The 16,483-nt window shown below is 46.0% G+C and overlaps 1 protein-coding gene across 4 annotated transcripts in view; it reads right to left on the bottom strand.

Annotated features, from left to right (window-relative positions):
* CAMKV (CaM kinase like vesicle associated) overlaps positions 1–16,483 on the bottom strand; it is an 81,678-nt gene that overhangs the window by 954 nt on the left and 64,241 nt on the right. The window lies entirely within an intron of this gene.

Raw genomic sequence — 16,483 nt, 5'->3', positions numbered from 1 at the left:
AAATAGACACAGGATACAGAAGAGGTGAACATGTGGAAAGTGGAAACCAGCAGCTGAGACTCGATTGCATAAACCCATATGGATAGCATAACCGAGTCACTTATAAAGAACCTGCCAGGAGTTTCATGTAGCCTGAACAACGGGTAGTTTGAATAGGGGTAATAGCGTCCTTATCAGAGCTGATTAACTCTGAAATGTTACAGTGTTTCAGAGAAATCCTAGCTTTGAAACTGCCCGGCATTAGGGCTTTGACTCATTAGAGTGGTCCCAGCCAGCTTCTCCCTGCCCCACTTGATGGACACGTCTCTCCCTAACTGTGCTAAGGGAGATATCAATGAAGCACATGAGAAACTGACATGGACTGCCCTTTGACTCCTCAACTCAACGCTGTTATCCTGGGCAGTTTTACAACTCTTTTCTCTGAAACTCTGGGGGAACCATAGCTCTTAGTAATAAAGGAGCCTGTCCTGGTTTTATGCTGCCCCCAATTTGGGCAACATAAAACTACTAACAAGTTCTGTTTAACAATAGGGTAACAAATAGTATATCAGTATGTTTTGCTTAACCCTGCTGTTCTGTTTGGTTCTACTATACACATATAATGTTTTGGTCATTTTTGACTGGGCCTATTAAGGTCTGGATTTTTAACTAACTAGTGTTTTATTTGAATATCTTTTGCATTATAAGGCTGTGTTCACACTGCGTATGAGTCCAGCCGTAGTGCGAACCGCGAATATACGCACGTAGTTTTGAGGTTGATGCGTTCGCTTGAAAGTATACGATATACGGCCGCACAATGCACACTACATATGAGCTTACGGCCGGATCGTAGATGGTGCCTTGAAAAATGAACAAGACCATTGTTTGAGGACAGAAATGTTCCAACTCACGGCCGTGGATTTCCATGCGGTCCCGTACCGAGTACTTATTTCAGCCAAATTGAACTTGATTTTTCGATCCAAAAGGTTCTGTGAGTTTTATTGGGCTGGGCGAAGATTTCCAAGTAAATGACCTGTTTCAGATCGCTTCGAAACAAGCTAGGAAAACATAACTGTACTGCGGGCGTATGTTTGCGGTTTGTACGCATCCGGCCGCATGTCAATTTTTCCCACACCCGTAGTTTCAGCCGCACATGTACGGCGGCGTACGAAATGCGGCCACTCCTGGTTTTGGTTGTAATATGAGGACCACAATTCTGACTGGGTTTACACTACGTATACTTCAGGGGACTATATGTTAGAAAACTCCACAAAGCACCCCATTTCAGAAACTGCACCCCCCCCCCCCCCCAAACTGTGCAAAAGCACATCCAGAAAGTGTTTTAACCCTTTAGGTGAGTCACAGAAATAAAAGCTAAGTGTGTAAGAAAATTGAAAATTTTTATTTTCTGTGCAGAAATTTTATTAATAATTCATAATTATAAACCTATTACCAGAGAAATCCACCCCAATATTGATTTCCCTTTTTCTTCAGTTTATAGAAATACCCCATATGTGGCCCTATTGCACTACTCGATGCAACCACAAGCCTCAGATATAAAGGAGCGCCTAGTGAATTTCAACGCCTCAGTTATATTTGGTAATTTTTGACTGTACCACTTCAGGTTGGCAGAGGCTCTGTGGTGCCAAAACATAAAAAACACCCCTAAAGGGACACCATTTAAAAAGCTACACCCCTCGAGGAATGTAACAAGGGGTGTGGTGAGCATTTGGACCCCACAGGTGTTTCACAGATTTTAAAAACAATGTGGCGTGAAAAAAGAAAATTTTAATTTTTTACACTAAAATGTTATTCTAGCCTTCAATTTTTCATTTTTACAAGGGGATAAAAGAAAAAAAAAACACAAAACATGTAGCGAAGTTTCTTCCGAGTACGGAAATACCCCACATGTAGACATAAAGTGCCAAGCGGGCACAGGACGGGCCTCCAAAGGGAGGGAGCGCCAATTGGCTTTTGAAAGCTGGATTTCACTGGAATGAACTTCAAGGGCCATGTCGCATTTACAAAGCCCCCATACAGCCAAAACTGTGGAAGCTCCCCACAAGTGACCCCATTTTGGAAACTACACCCCTCAAGGAATCTAACAAGGGGTGCAGTGAGCATATGGACCCCACTGGTGGTAGGCACAAATGTGGAACAAATGTGGGCACAAATGTGGAACTGTCTTGGCAACACAGGGGCCTTTCAAATGCAACATGGCCCTCAAAATCCATTCCAGCATAATCCAGCCTCCAAAGCCAAATGGTGCTCCTTCCCTTTGGAGGCTCATTTTGCAGCCGCATGGCGCTTTATGTCCACATGTGGGGTATTTCCGTACTCAGGGGAAATAGTTCTACACATTTTGTGTTTTTTTTTTTAATCTTTTAACCCCTTTTGAAAATGAATAAAATCATAAGGTCAATGATTTAGTGTAAAACTTTTAAAAAATGACACTTAATGTTGGTCTAGCCTTGATTTTTTCAATTTCCACAAGGGGTTTCCAAAAGAGAAAATAAACACAAAACGTGTAGGGTTATTTCCCCTGAGTACAAAAATATCCCACATGTGGACATAATGTGCCATATGGGCAAAGGGAAAGCCGCCAAAGGGACAGAGCGCTGGAATTTAGAGGCTGGAATGGAGGATGGAGGCCATGTCGCATTTACAAAGCCTCTGTGCTGCCAGGACAGTAGAAACCCCCCACAAGTGACCTCCTTTTGTAAACTACACCCTTCAAGGAATCTAGCAACATGGCAAGCCTCTAATGGGAATGGGGGCCATGCCTATTTAGCTGGGTAAAAGGGACAATTTTAATTTATTTGCGGGTATTAGGCCAATTATTAGTTTATAAGGTTGAAAAGGACAGGAGTCCATCAAATCCAACCTGTGTCGATCCAGAGGAAGGCAAAGAAAAGCTTATGAGGAAGACGACAGTAGCCTTATCAAAGGGAAAACATTCCTTCCCGACTCCAAAATGGCAATCAGAATAATCCCTGGATCAACATGACCCCTGAAATAAGGGAAGGAATATAGAAAATTTTGAACTCCAATGACATGTGGTACGCCTTGAAGCGATCCTTTATGCAGAGGCCGGGGTGATCAGGACAGGTGTCACACTGGAAAATGTTGTCCTTCCTGATCCCCCTTTTACGGCACACTCTGCACTTCTTCTGGGGTCTCCCCTCTTTTCTAGTGTGGCAGACGTCACCTGGGAAATGTTGCCCCAGTACTATACGGGCTCCCTCATATCCAGAAGCGCTGGGTCCGCTCCATGGCTGCTAAATATAAAAGCTTTATTGCTGCTTCTGATATTTTCGGATCGTGCCACAAGCTACAGTAGCTCGGGCAGCAATGGACCAGAAGAGGGGGTGCTGGTATAAAAGTTATCCACGTACAGGTGGTAACCTTTACCTGGTAGTGGGAAGATCAGTTCCCAAACGATCTTCCCACTAACTCCGAGGATGAGGGGGGGCATTCTGGTGGTTGGATTTCAGTGTCTCTTCCAGTCTAAATCTGCCTAAGTGTACCCTGAGGCCCATGTGCAGCAGGAGCACCTGAATTTTTTTCATTTCCAATCTATCTGGCGTGGACCCCATTTGATGCAGTGAAAATGAAAAAAGAAGGAGGGGTTTGTTGGCTATAAATTGGTGCGCGTACAAGTTTGTTTACGCAACCATCAAATTTATATGGTCATCAGAGAAATAGAGTTTGAAAAAGTCTATTTCTCTGACACCTGTGGGTTTAATTTGGATTCCTGCTTGTGTTACAAAGCCAGGAATCCAGGACTTATAATTTTGGGGGGTTGGGGTCCAGATGGGGTCATCCTTCTGGGGGGGGGTTAGGGATTGGGTCACCTGTCTGGGGGGCGGGGGGCGAGATGGGATGATGTGTCTGGGGGGGCCGGGGGCGAGATGGGATGAGTTGTCTGGGGGGGGCAGCCCGAGGTGTCCTCCTTGGACGCCCACATGGAAATATTCATCATCACTGGGTGATGATGATGGTGATGATGAGGATGAATGGAGGAAAGAAGGATCCCCCCATTCATCATCACTGGCTGTTTCGGTGTTGGAGGCAATAATAGCGTATGCCTCCTCCACCGAAAACACCCTGTGGGACATTTTTATACGGGGATTAGTATATGGGGTATGTAAATGTGTAATGTAGTGTAGTGTATAACTTTATTTCATGTAATGTAGTGTTTTTTATCATTTATTTTTTTTAACAGTAAGAAAAAAAAAACCTATGCCAAAAAAGGAGTTGCTGATAAATGCCGCACTTATCAGCAGACAGTGGAGATGGGATATAGGGGGGAAAAAAGCCCCTACGCTAAAAAGGAGTTGTTGATCAGCGGCGCACTTACGTGCGATGCTGATCAACACTCAGCGGCGGAAGGGCGCGTAAAACAAAAAGGGGGGGGGGAGCCAATCACGGTGATCGTGGGGGTGGCACTGTCGCCATCTTTTTACTGAACACTAATGGCGATTGGTGCTGTCTCGGACCGCAAGCGTAAATGTGCGCCCATTTGCATTAAGGCACAGGCTGCGTACATTTATGCCCGCGGTCATTAAGGGGTGAAGTTAGAAGTGTGTCAAAAATGTGTAAATCTTTTATTATAGTTCTTTTGTGTGTTGATTTCACTGGTTTTAGACAAAAACACTGACCAAAATACTACATGTGAAGTTTATGCTAGTGTTTCCCTGTCGGTTTCTCATTTCACCGCATTTACATGCAAAATGTCGGCCGATCGTTGAATTAAAACATGAGCTAAAATCCCGGTTACGACAGGGACAGTCTGTTGGCCATCGCGCCGTGCAATAGGAGCTGCAGAAGCAGACCGGCGCTCCCCCCTATGCGCCACCAGGATGATCTTTAAATTGTCCAAGCAGCCCCTCCCACAGGTCAGTACTCACTTGCTCCTAAATATCGGGCCATCTAACATGGTCCTTAGTGCAGCTCTGGAAGGCACTGGAGTATCTGACAAAATTAAACTTATTACTTGTTAGTAAAGCAAAGGTTTCACAAAATAGCTACATGTAGAGTATGAATGTATATACTATATTTCAAGGCCATGATATTTTCTAGTTAACAAATGTCTATATACGGGGGTTCGCTATAATACCTAGAACATTCCTATTTTTACATAGACAAGGTAAACTCTTCCTCATACACCTGCAATAACTGGTAATGCCCTTTTGTTCTCAGTTACGCAACTAATATCACCACTGATAAACTTTATTAATTGTGCTATCCTCAAAATCTGTTGGTGTGCACTGATAACGGGCGTCAGTGACCTGAGTCGCCAAGTTGATGGGTGTGTCAAGGTCTACAGGTTCCTTGATCACATCTCAGTATGCAAAGACTGGCATCTGCATACAGAAGTAGTTGTAGTTAAATCAAACCTTGATACAGAATACAGAAGAGAACTTTGTTGAATTGTAGCCAAAAACACAAAACCATGGCCCCTCAAATTATTATCAAGGGAAACTGTCAGGTGTGCTAAAAAATGGTATCCATGGCAGAGCTGCAATAGCCAAATACCACAAAATGTCAACCTCTGCGTTTAATGATGCAAAAATCCCAAATGATAGACACTGGATGCATAGAAATGTGACATGGTCTGATGAGTACAGTTTCACTGTTTTCCCCCACTTTCTGTTGTGGTGTATGTCACCGGATGAAGCCTACAATATTAAATGCATAAACCCACTGTCAAGCATAACAGTAGTTCCTGTATGGGATGGGGTGCTCTATTATGGCATTCTTTTGATCCGGTAGTGTCCCTTGAAGTGTACCCACTAGCACAGCTGCGGCTGTATTAGTGGTGAAGCCGACCCTTGTGTCAGCAATGTGATGGTAACCTTTTTATAATTAGCATTGTATAGTTTTAGCAGATCCACACAAAAAAGACACAGATTGCAATACGGATGCAATCACTGGCAGTTTATCACGGATCACCGAGCTAAATAGCAGACTTAAACCACAGGTAAAAAAAAATGACTGATTGTGTGAATAAGGCCTTACTTTTCTGATTTAGTAAATACTTGTATTTACCATGAAATAACAATTGTGGAATGTCTCTGTGATGTGCCATTCCTCAGTTATTCTTACTATAAGTTTATGACTTAACCAACTGGGTGTAACTAGTTGGGGGTATGTCAGCTCTGATTGGATAGTGTCAAACAGTGTAGGGACACATCTCCAATTGGTAACACCCAGTTGGTTATTGAGTCATACATTTCTAGAAAGAATAAAAGAAGAATGGCACAATACATAGTTATAAAAGTAGGTGGTCCACAATTGGTATTTTATGGGCATTGCATGTATTTACTAAATAAGGAAAGGAAAGGAATTGTGAAAGGTTCTCGTTAAAGGTAAAGTAACAGCTACAGATGAGTGAAGCTCGAGCACACTTGTGTTCGTCTGAACCTAAATGCTCAGCATTTGATTAGACCTGGCTGAAGAAATTGGATGCAGCCCTAGGGAGTCCTAGAAAACATGGATACAGCCTATTTTGGTTCTAGGGCCATGAAAGTGATGTTAAAGTGTGCCTGTTGTTTCAAAAGCTTATTTTAAAAAGTGTGGTTTTGTTAGATTACTTGATAAAAGGAGAAGTCTGGCAAAACTTTTTATTTAAGTGCTGTATTGCCCCCCAAAAGTTAGACAAATCACCAATATGCACTTATTACGTTAAATGCTTATAAAGTGCTTTTTTCCCTGCACTTACTACTGCATCAAGGCTTCACTTCCTGGATAAAATGGTGATGTCACGACTAGGGATGCACGATGCACCGAAATATTGATACTACTATAGATATTTCGGGCAGAAAAACGGTTCGATACCAGGATTTCCTGGTATCGATACTTTATGTTAATTTGCATAAGAGCAGAGCAGAGAACACGGCCGGCGGCTATCTGAGTGCCGGCCGTGTTCTCTGTATGCCTCTCCCTGCTCTCAGCTATCACTTCCTCTGCGCTCTCTCTCCCTACGTTCCCGGCGGCGCTAATTTCAAATAGCCGGCACATAGCAATTGCTTGTGCCGGCTATGTAACTGTGTTGATGCCGCTGTCACACTGACAGCGGCATTAACCCCTCCTGAGCCGCTCCGTATGCAGCAGGGGTCGGCTACTGTGTGTAGCAGACCCCCAATGCCGGTGTCTGTCTGATAATAGGATCCGGCTCAGCCAGACTCTGTTATCAGGGAGATGATTTATGTGGCATGTGGCACGGAGGAGAGCGGGAGGTCCGGGAGAGGAGGACAGAGAAGGCTGGAGGTGAGGAAGCTGAAGACGGAGAGCGGGGGTCAGGAAGAGGAGGACGGAGAAGGCTGGAGGTGAGGAGGACAGAGAGGGCTGGAGGTGAGGAGGCTGAAGAGGCAGAGCCGGCGGTCCGGGAGTGAGGAGAAGGGAGAGGAGGTGAGGAGGCTGAAGAGGGAGAGCGGGGTTGGGGAGAGGAGGACGGAGGAGAAGGCTGGAGGTGAGGAGGAGATGCGGCCACTCCATCTGGCTGCACTGTGAGGTGGGGGCCACAGGACTGTGAGGAGGAGCGGCCGGGGCCCTCAGATAACTCCCGGGCAGACATCAGTGGGGGATGACCAGGAGGTCGGCCGTGCTCTGACGGGGGAGGGGGGCTGTAACCTGCAGATTACCCTGCCGCCCAAATCCTGGTCACCATGCCCTGAAAGAAGAAAAAGTGCAACTACAACCCTCATCATCCCAATAGCTGAAGTGTGTGTGTTACATGACTACAGCCCCCACCATCCCCCTGGTAGCTGAACTGTGTGTGTTACATGATTACAGCCCCCAGCATCCTCCTGGTAGCTGAACTGTGTGTGTTACATGACTACAGCCCCCACCATCCTCCTGGTAGCTGAAGTGTGTGCTACATGACTACAGCCCCACCATCCTCCTGGTAGCTGAAGTGTGTGTTACATGACTACAGCCCCCACCATCCTCCTGGTAGCTGAAGTGTGTGCTACATGACTACAGCCCCCACCATCCTCCTGGTAGCTGAAGTGTGTGTGTTACATGACTACAGCCCCACCATCCTCCTGGTAGCTGAAGTGTGTGTGTGTGTGTGTGTTACATGACTACAGCCCCCACCATCCTCCTGGTAGCTGAAGTGTGTGTGTGTGTTACATGACTACAGCCCCCACCATCCCCCTGGTAGCTGAAGTGTGTGTGTTACATGACTACAGCCCCCAGCATCCCTCTTGGAGCTCAAGTGTGTGTGTTACATGACTACAGCCCCCACCATCCTCCTGGTAACTGAAGTGTGTGCTACATGACTACAGCCCCCACCATCCTCCTGGTAGCTGAAGTGTGTGTGTGTGTGTGTGTTACATGACTACAGCCCCCACCATCCCCCTGGTAGCTGAAGTGTGTGTGTGTTACATGACTACAGCCCCCACAATCCCCCTGGTAGCTGAAGTGTGTGTGTGTGTGTGTGTGTGTGTTACATGACTACAGCCCCCACCATCCCCCTGTTAGCTGAAGTGTGTGTTACATGACTACAGCCCCCACCATCCTCCTGGTAGCTGAAGTGTGTGCTACATGACTACAGCCCCCACTATCCTCCTGGTAGCTGAAGTGTGTGTGTGTGTGTGTGTGTGTGTTACATGACTACAGCCCCCACCATCCCCCTGTTAGCTGAAGTGTGTGTTACATGACTACAGCCCCCACCATCCTCCTGGTAGCTGAAGTGTGTGTGTGTGTGTGTGTGTGTGTGTGTTACATGACTACAGCCCCCACCATCCCCCTGTTAGCTGAAGTGTGTGTTACATGACTACAGCCCCCACCATCCTCCTGGTAGCTGAAGTGTGTGCTACATGACTACAGCCCCCACTATCCTCCTGGTAGCTGAAGTGTGTGCTACATGACTACAGCCCCCACCATCCCTCTGGTAGCTGAAGTGTGTGTGTTACATGACTACAGCCCCACCATCCTCCTGGTAGCTGAAGTGTGTGTTACATGACTACAGCCCCCACCATCCTCCTGGTAGCTGAAGTGTGTGTGCTACATGACTACAGCCCCCACCATCCTCCTGGTAGCTGAAGTGTGTGTTACATGACTACAGCCCCCACCATCCCTCTGGTAGCTGAAGTGTGTGTGTTACATGACTACAGCCCCCACCATCCTCCTGGTAGCTGAAGTGTGTGCTACATGACTACAGCCCCACCATCCTCCTGGTAGCTGAAGTGTGTGTTACATGACTACAGCCCCCACCATCCTCCTGTTAGCTGAAGTGTGTGTGTGTGTGTGTGTTACATGACTACAGCCCCCACCATCCTCCTGGTAGCTGAAGTGTGTGTGTGTGTGTTACATGACTACAGCCCCCACCATCCCCCTGGTAGCTGAAGTGTGTGTTACATGACTACAGCCCCCAGCATCCCTCTTGGAGCTCAAGTGTGTGTGTTACATGACTACAGCCCCCACCATCCTCCTGGTAGCTGAAGTGTGTGCTACATGACTACAGCCCCCACCATCCTCCTGGTAGCTGAAGTGTGTGTGTGTGTGTTACATGACTACAGCCCCCACCATCCCCCTGGTAGCTGAAGTGTGTGTGTTACATGACTACAGCCCCCACAATCCCCCTGGTAGCTGAAGTGTGTGTGTGTGTGTGTGTGTGTGTTACATGACTACAGCCCCCACCATCCCCCTGTTAGCTGAAGTGTGTGTTACATGACTACAGCCCCCACCATCCTCCTGGTAGCTGAAGTGTGTGCTACATGACTACAGCCCCCACTATCCTCCTGGTAGCTGAAGTGTGTGTGTTACATGACTACAGCCCCCACCATCCTCCTGGTAGCTGAAGTGTGTGCTACATGACTACAGCCCCCACCATCCCTCTGGTAGCTGAAGTGTGTGTGTTACATGACTACAGCCCCACCATCCTCCTGGTAGCTGAAGTGTGTGTTACATGACTACAGCCCCCACCATCCTCCTGGTAGCTGAAGTGTGTTACATGACTACAGCCCCCACCATCCCCCTGGTAGCTGAAGAGTGTGTGTTACATGACTACAGCCCCACCATCCTCCTGGTAGCTGAAGTGTGTGTGTTACATGACTACAGCCCCCACCATCCTCCTGGTAGCTGAAGTGTGTGTGCTACATGACTACAGCCCCCATCATCCTCCTGGTAGCTGAAGTGTGTGTGTGTTACATGACTACAGCCCCCACCATCCTCCTGGTAGCTGAAGTGTGTATTACATGACTACAGCCCCCACCATCCTCCTGGTAGCTGAAGTTTGTGTGTGTGTTACATGACTACAGCCCCCAGCATCCCTCTTGGAGCTCAAGTGTGTGTGTTACATGACTACAGCCCCCACCATCCTCCTGGTAGCTGAAGTGTGTGCTACATGACTACAGCCCCCACCATCCTCCTGGTAGCTGAAGTGTGTTTGTGTGTGTGTGTGAGTTACATGACTACAGCCCCCACCATCCCCCTGGTAGCTGAAGTGTGTTTGTGTGTGTGTGTGAGTTACATGACTACAGCCCCCACCATCCCCCTGGTAGCTGAAGTGTGTGTGTTACATGACTACAGCCCCCACAATCCCCCTGATAGCTGAAGTGTGTGTGTGTGTTACATGACTACAGCCCCCACCATCCCCCTGTTAGCTGAAGTGTGTGTTACATGACTACAGCCCCCACCATCCTCCTGGTAGCTGAAGTGTGTGTGTGTGTTACATGACTACAGCCCCCACCATCCCCCTGGTAGCTGAAGTGTGTGTGTTACATGACTACAGCCCCCAGCATCCCTCTTGGAGCTCAAGTGTGTGTGTTACATGACTATAGCCCCACCATCCTCCTGGTAGCTGAAGTGTGTGCTACATGACTACAGCCCCCACCATCCTCCTGGTAGCTGAAGTGTGTTTGTGTGTGTGTGTGAGTTACATGACTACAGCCCCCACCATCCTCCTGGTAGCTGAAGTGTGTGTGTGTGTTACATGACTACAGCCCCCACCATCCCCCTGGTAGCTGAAGTGTGTGTGTTACATGACTACAGCCCCCACAATCCCCCTGATAGCTGAAGTGTGTGTGTGTGTGTGTTACATGACTACAGCCCCCACCATCCCCCTGTTAGCTGAAGTGTGTGTTACATGACTACACCCCCCACCATCCCCCTGGTAGCTGAAGTGTGTGTGTGTGTGTTACATGACTACAGCCCCCATCATCCCCCCTGATAGCTGTTGTGTCTGTGTGTTACATGACTACAGCCCCCATCACCCCCCCTGATAGCTGTTGTGTCTGTGTGTTACATGACTACAGCCCCCATCATCCCCAGCTAGCTAGTGTTACATGTCTTCAATTTCTATTCTTGTGGGGGTTTTTATGTAATTTATTGTAATGAAAAAAAAAGTTGGTATTGGTATCGAACTCAAAATTATGGTATCGTGACATCACTAGTCACGACCCGACTCCCAGAGCTGTGCGGGCTGTGGCTGCTGGAGAGCATGATGGCAGGGGGATGCTCAGTGTCCCTCCATTGCCCTGTGTCCCTCAGTGTCCCCCTGCCATCATCATCAGGATGACAAGGTACTTTTTGTTAGTGATCCCCATGGCTATTTCTGATTCTCACCTTTCAGGGGATCCAGAGCTGGGCTGTTTGCCAGTAGAACACACAGTTGCTTTTCCTTTAATTGTTAACAAATCACAGCTCTTATGCCTCTCTGCACTGCTCTGTTGGATGATTTTACAAATCATTGTCGATATTAAAAATAAAATCATTGTATTGTAGCCCGTTTGTTTTTTATTCTCCATAAGCCATTTTCTGCAATAAATGAATCTATCTCTTATCTATGTATAAAAAATGTAAGTGCATTCATTAACCCATGAGATACAGAATGCAACTTTTCAGTACTTCATTGTGGACTTTTTCAAGCTATCTATCTACCTGTCCCTCATGCTTCAACCGTCTCATGTAAAGGCAGCACTACCATCACAAGGTCCTGCAAAACAGCAAAGTGTCCATGTTTAGTTGCAGCAGCATCGCCATGGCAACCAGAGACGCTGTATGTAATGCAATCATGGACAGTTACAGAGCTGTTGGATGATGGGTGTAGCGTAGCGACCATGTGCGTCTCTCTCTGACTGTCCAAAAAGTTGGGAGATGTGTGCTGGTTACAGGGCCAGTCTTGGATATATCACATCTACACTGATCTGTATAATTTCTAATATTTTGTATCCTTAGTGTTCCCTAATCATAAGCTGCTTGCTTGGTCACAAGTGTGTATAATGACCGCTCTAGTAAAGCGCATCACCAGTTGTTAAAGGGTTAATATGTGTGGGTACCTGTAGTCACCTTGGCAACCGTGAACTGTGAGGACAATCACTTATGTCATAAAGAAGGTTCCATAAAAGAAAGGCATGTGTCTCATATCCATGCCATCTTGGATGTGCCAGAGGACCTTGAGCTTGAGCCCTACCCTTAATGTAGTTTGGAGGTTCTAACAGGGGAAAAGGGGGTGTCTGCTTTAGACTACCCCTTTATCTGAGTATCCACCTTCTTAAGTACTGGAGAGGGAAAAACAGTACATCTCCCCAGCAACTCTCCAGCCATGTCACCTTTGAGGTTTCCTCCACAAGGGTTTTTTCCTCACCCTAGTGATGGAGGGGGACTTCTTGTGAGTTGGAGGTATGCCTTTTTTTTAATGGTCATGACATTTTAAACAAAATAAAACATTGCAGAGCAATATAGCCAGACAATTGCCTTTCAAAGAAATACCTTCTTTGTTTCATCTTCAGCAGGGGACTGGCTAATATCTCTCTATGAGCTCACCATCCAAACTGAAAATTCAGGGAAAGGTGCCTGAATGTCAGCATTTCATATTTAGGCAAAAGGGAGGAGGGATTTTTCACTGATTGTCCAAGAAAATGAGACATTCATGATGGATTCTAAGGGGGGTTATTACCCAGAATGATTATCGTTTGAAAAATCATTAAATTCTTTAGATTTGAATCGTTTACTGTAGACGATGATTAAACGAGAAGTCGTTGGTCATTTAATAGAATTTGGACCTATTTAATCGTTGATTGTTTGCAAATCGTTTACATGTAATAAGACGTCGTTCGGTTGTTCGCAGTAACGGCGAACGCAGTCGTGATGACAGGACAAACGCAATAACGATCATAAGCAACGATCATCGTTTTATGTAATTGGCTAAACGATTTCAGGTCGTTTGCCATAGCGGTCGTTTGAGATTGTTTATCGTGTAATAGTACCTTAAGTCTTGTGGAGCTGTACACACTCTCTACATAGCTAGTGTTAGGGTATTACACAAAGCGATTTTTTGACGATTAACTATAAAGAACTGAAACGACCGCTATGGCCGCTACTGCGAGCAACCGAACAAGATCTTATTAAATGCGAACGATTTGCAAACGATCAACGATAAAAATAGGTCCAAATTCTATTGAACGACCAACGATTTCTCGTTGGTTATTTGATCGTTGTCTGCTATTACACTAGACATTTATCGTTCAAATCCGAATGATTCCGAATGGTAATCATTCTGTGTAATGCCACCTTTAGTCAGTGCGTGAGTTATGCAGCTTTTCTAAGATCCTGAAAGACTAATCTGCCTGAAGCAAGAGGGATTTTCTAGGTAGATATAATGTTCAGCCATCTCTATTATACCTCCACTTGGTTTGTTACCCAGCTTTCCCGTGATACTGAAAGACAAATATAAGGTAAATATAGAATTCTGTAGTTTTAGCATAGGGTAAATCTGTCGCTTGAGTGTACCTCAAGGTTAAAGACTTTCCATCTTGTGCAGACCCCTATTGACAAAGACAACACAAAAGTCCCACAAGAGGGATCAACAGGGTCAACCATCCACAAAGCCACACTAGACATCCTTATAGACTTTTATCCATATGCTACTACCCTCATCTGTTGTGACTACTCCACCTATCATTCACCTGGGTACCACAAGTGGTTTCATCTTATATCACAGTGTCCTTGTCTTATCTCAAAGTCATCTCATCAGAATAGCCTCAAATCAGTAGTCTGATCTTATATTAAAGTGGTCTTATTGTACAGTATATCAGACTGGTCTTGTGTCCGATTGGTGTCATTTCAGAATAGTCTCATCTTATACAAAATCAATCTCACATCAGAATAGCCTCATCTTTTGTCAAAGCAAACTCCTGGGATCCTTTTCGGTAGGGATGGTCCGAACCTGCCGAGGTTCGGGTTCATTTGAACCCGAACGCTCGGCAGCAGATTCCCGCTGTCTGCCCGCTCCGTGGAGCGGGCGGATACAGCGGGAGGAACGCCTGGAAAACTGGGATACAGCCTATGGCTATGGCTGTATCCCAGTTTTCCAGGCGGTCCTCCCGCTGGATCCGCCCGCTCCACGGAGTGGGCAGACAGCGGGAATCATTACCGAGGGTTCTGGTTCGTACGAACCCGAACCAAACTCGGTTCGGACCATTTTCGGGTCTGGATGGGGCATAAAAAAGATCAACATCATCTGCAGTCAGTGGTGGAGCTGACTACTCATTTTTCATGGTGAGTTGGTGACTCGTGCATGTACAAATGTTTTGTATGGATAGACGATGGGCCCTCAATCTCAAATGTTGTACTCTGTCTGACACTGACTACAACCTGGATTCACCCACGACAGACAAGAGAACAGAGATTAGCACTAAACACAGATCAGCACATCATTATAAACCTGCTTAATACAGGATGATCCACAATGGGAGTTTTACTCCGCTCAGCAGTGCCAGTCCCAGCTCCTCATAAAGCAGTAATATAATTCAATAAAACTCTGCTTAGACTGGGGTGATAATCATATGAAGACACTCAAAGTCATGGACCCAGTCATGTGAATATGAGATGGCAACATGTTCCCAGCACATTACACGATAATCACACGCCGAAGATGTAAATGAGCGCCTTTTTATTTATCGCTAAATATATTACAAGCCTAACATCCACGCAACAAGACCTTAATCAGCTAGCCAGAGTCAACTGCATGTACACAGCCGAATTCTATCCTCAATATTAGAGGCAGGAGCAAAGAGAAAAAGCCTCAAGACATTGGTAATGTCACAGAAGATTAAGGAGAAGTCCTCATTATAGAGAATTCATTGCCAAGTAAGACACAAACCAAGAAGCAGAGAACGTCAGCAAATGAATACAAAATAAACCAGGCACCGCAGTCTGCAGAATACACTCTATATATACTGTATATAGAGATTGTGTGTGTGTCAAGTGGGTGCATTGTGGTGTCTGTATTAGGCTATGTTCACACTACGTAAAACTATGGCCGTAGTTCTCGACGCAGAACCACGGCTGTAGTTTTGAGGGGTGAAACATAGCCTTGTTTTTAATGGGATACCATGTGGCGCCGGAAAAAACTGACATGTCAGTTTTCTGCGGCCGGAATTCAGTGAATTTCAGCCGCAGAAAGCCCTGTCAGTTCACACAGTGAAGCGAGCGGCTCCGGCCGCTTGCTTCACTGTGGGCTATGGGAAGCTCTGATGCGGACGCGTGCTGATGCGCCCGCATCAGAGCTCCGCAGTCGGAAAGATCACCCGGCCGGTACTTAAGTACTGGCGTGCATCAGCGCGCGCCCGCATCAGAGCTTCCCATAGCCCACAGGGAAGCGAGCGGCCGGAGCCGCTCGCTTCACTGTGTGAACTAACGGGGCTTTCTGCGGACGGAATTCACTGTATTCCGGACGCAGAAAACTGACATGTCAGTTTTTTCGGCGCCGCATGGGATCCCGGCCAGAGCGCATACGATGTGTGTACGCTCCTGCCACTACGGCCGTAGTTTTACATAGTGTGAACATAGCCTTAAACTCCAAACATCTATAAAACAAAGATTATCATAGAGTCCTAAATCTTATATGTCTAGGGGTCAAGCATTTATATTTTTGTACATAGAGGCAGTTTTGTAATTTTCATATACTTGTACACAGTAGACAGTACTATAGTCGCCAATATTCTAGTACATAGCAGATAGTATCATAATAGAAACTGTCTATTTTTACATACAGGGAGCAGTATTATTATTGTAGTTACTGTACATTCTTGTACACAGGAGGCAGTATAATAGTAGCTATATTATTGCACATGGTGGTGGGGGGGGGGTGAAATAATAGATATTTATTTATACATAAGGAGCTGTATTAGTTTAGTTTCACACATGGCAGTTTTTTGTAAAAATGCCAATGTAGTTTTTGTGCCGAAGCCAGGTGTGGTTTAAAAATGAATGGGAAATATAAAAGATGAACTTCTGCTTTATTGTTTCACTTCTGGCCTAGGCTCAAAAACTGCAGTGGCGGTTTTCCAAAAAACTACTGTGTGTGAACCCAACCTTATAGTAGTTATTTATTTGTAAATAAGATGCAGTAATATACAGTAAGTAGCTACTGTATATTCTTGTTCTTGCCCCTAGGGCCTGTTCACACTACAGAATCGGAGAACCACATTGACACATCAATTCTTTAACGTGTCTATTCATTTCATCGGTGGACAGTGTCGACTAGGTGGGG

The sequence above is a fragment of the Dendropsophus ebraccatus genome, chromosome 4, assembly GCF_027789765.1.
Source record: "Dendropsophus ebraccatus isolate aDenEbr1 chromosome 4, aDenEbr1.pat, whole genome shotgun sequence".
Classification (NCBI taxonomy): Eukaryota; Metazoa; Chordata; class Amphibia; order Anura; family Hylidae; genus Dendropsophus; species Dendropsophus ebraccatus.
This window is presented reverse-complemented; position numbering and strand designations above follow the sequence as displayed.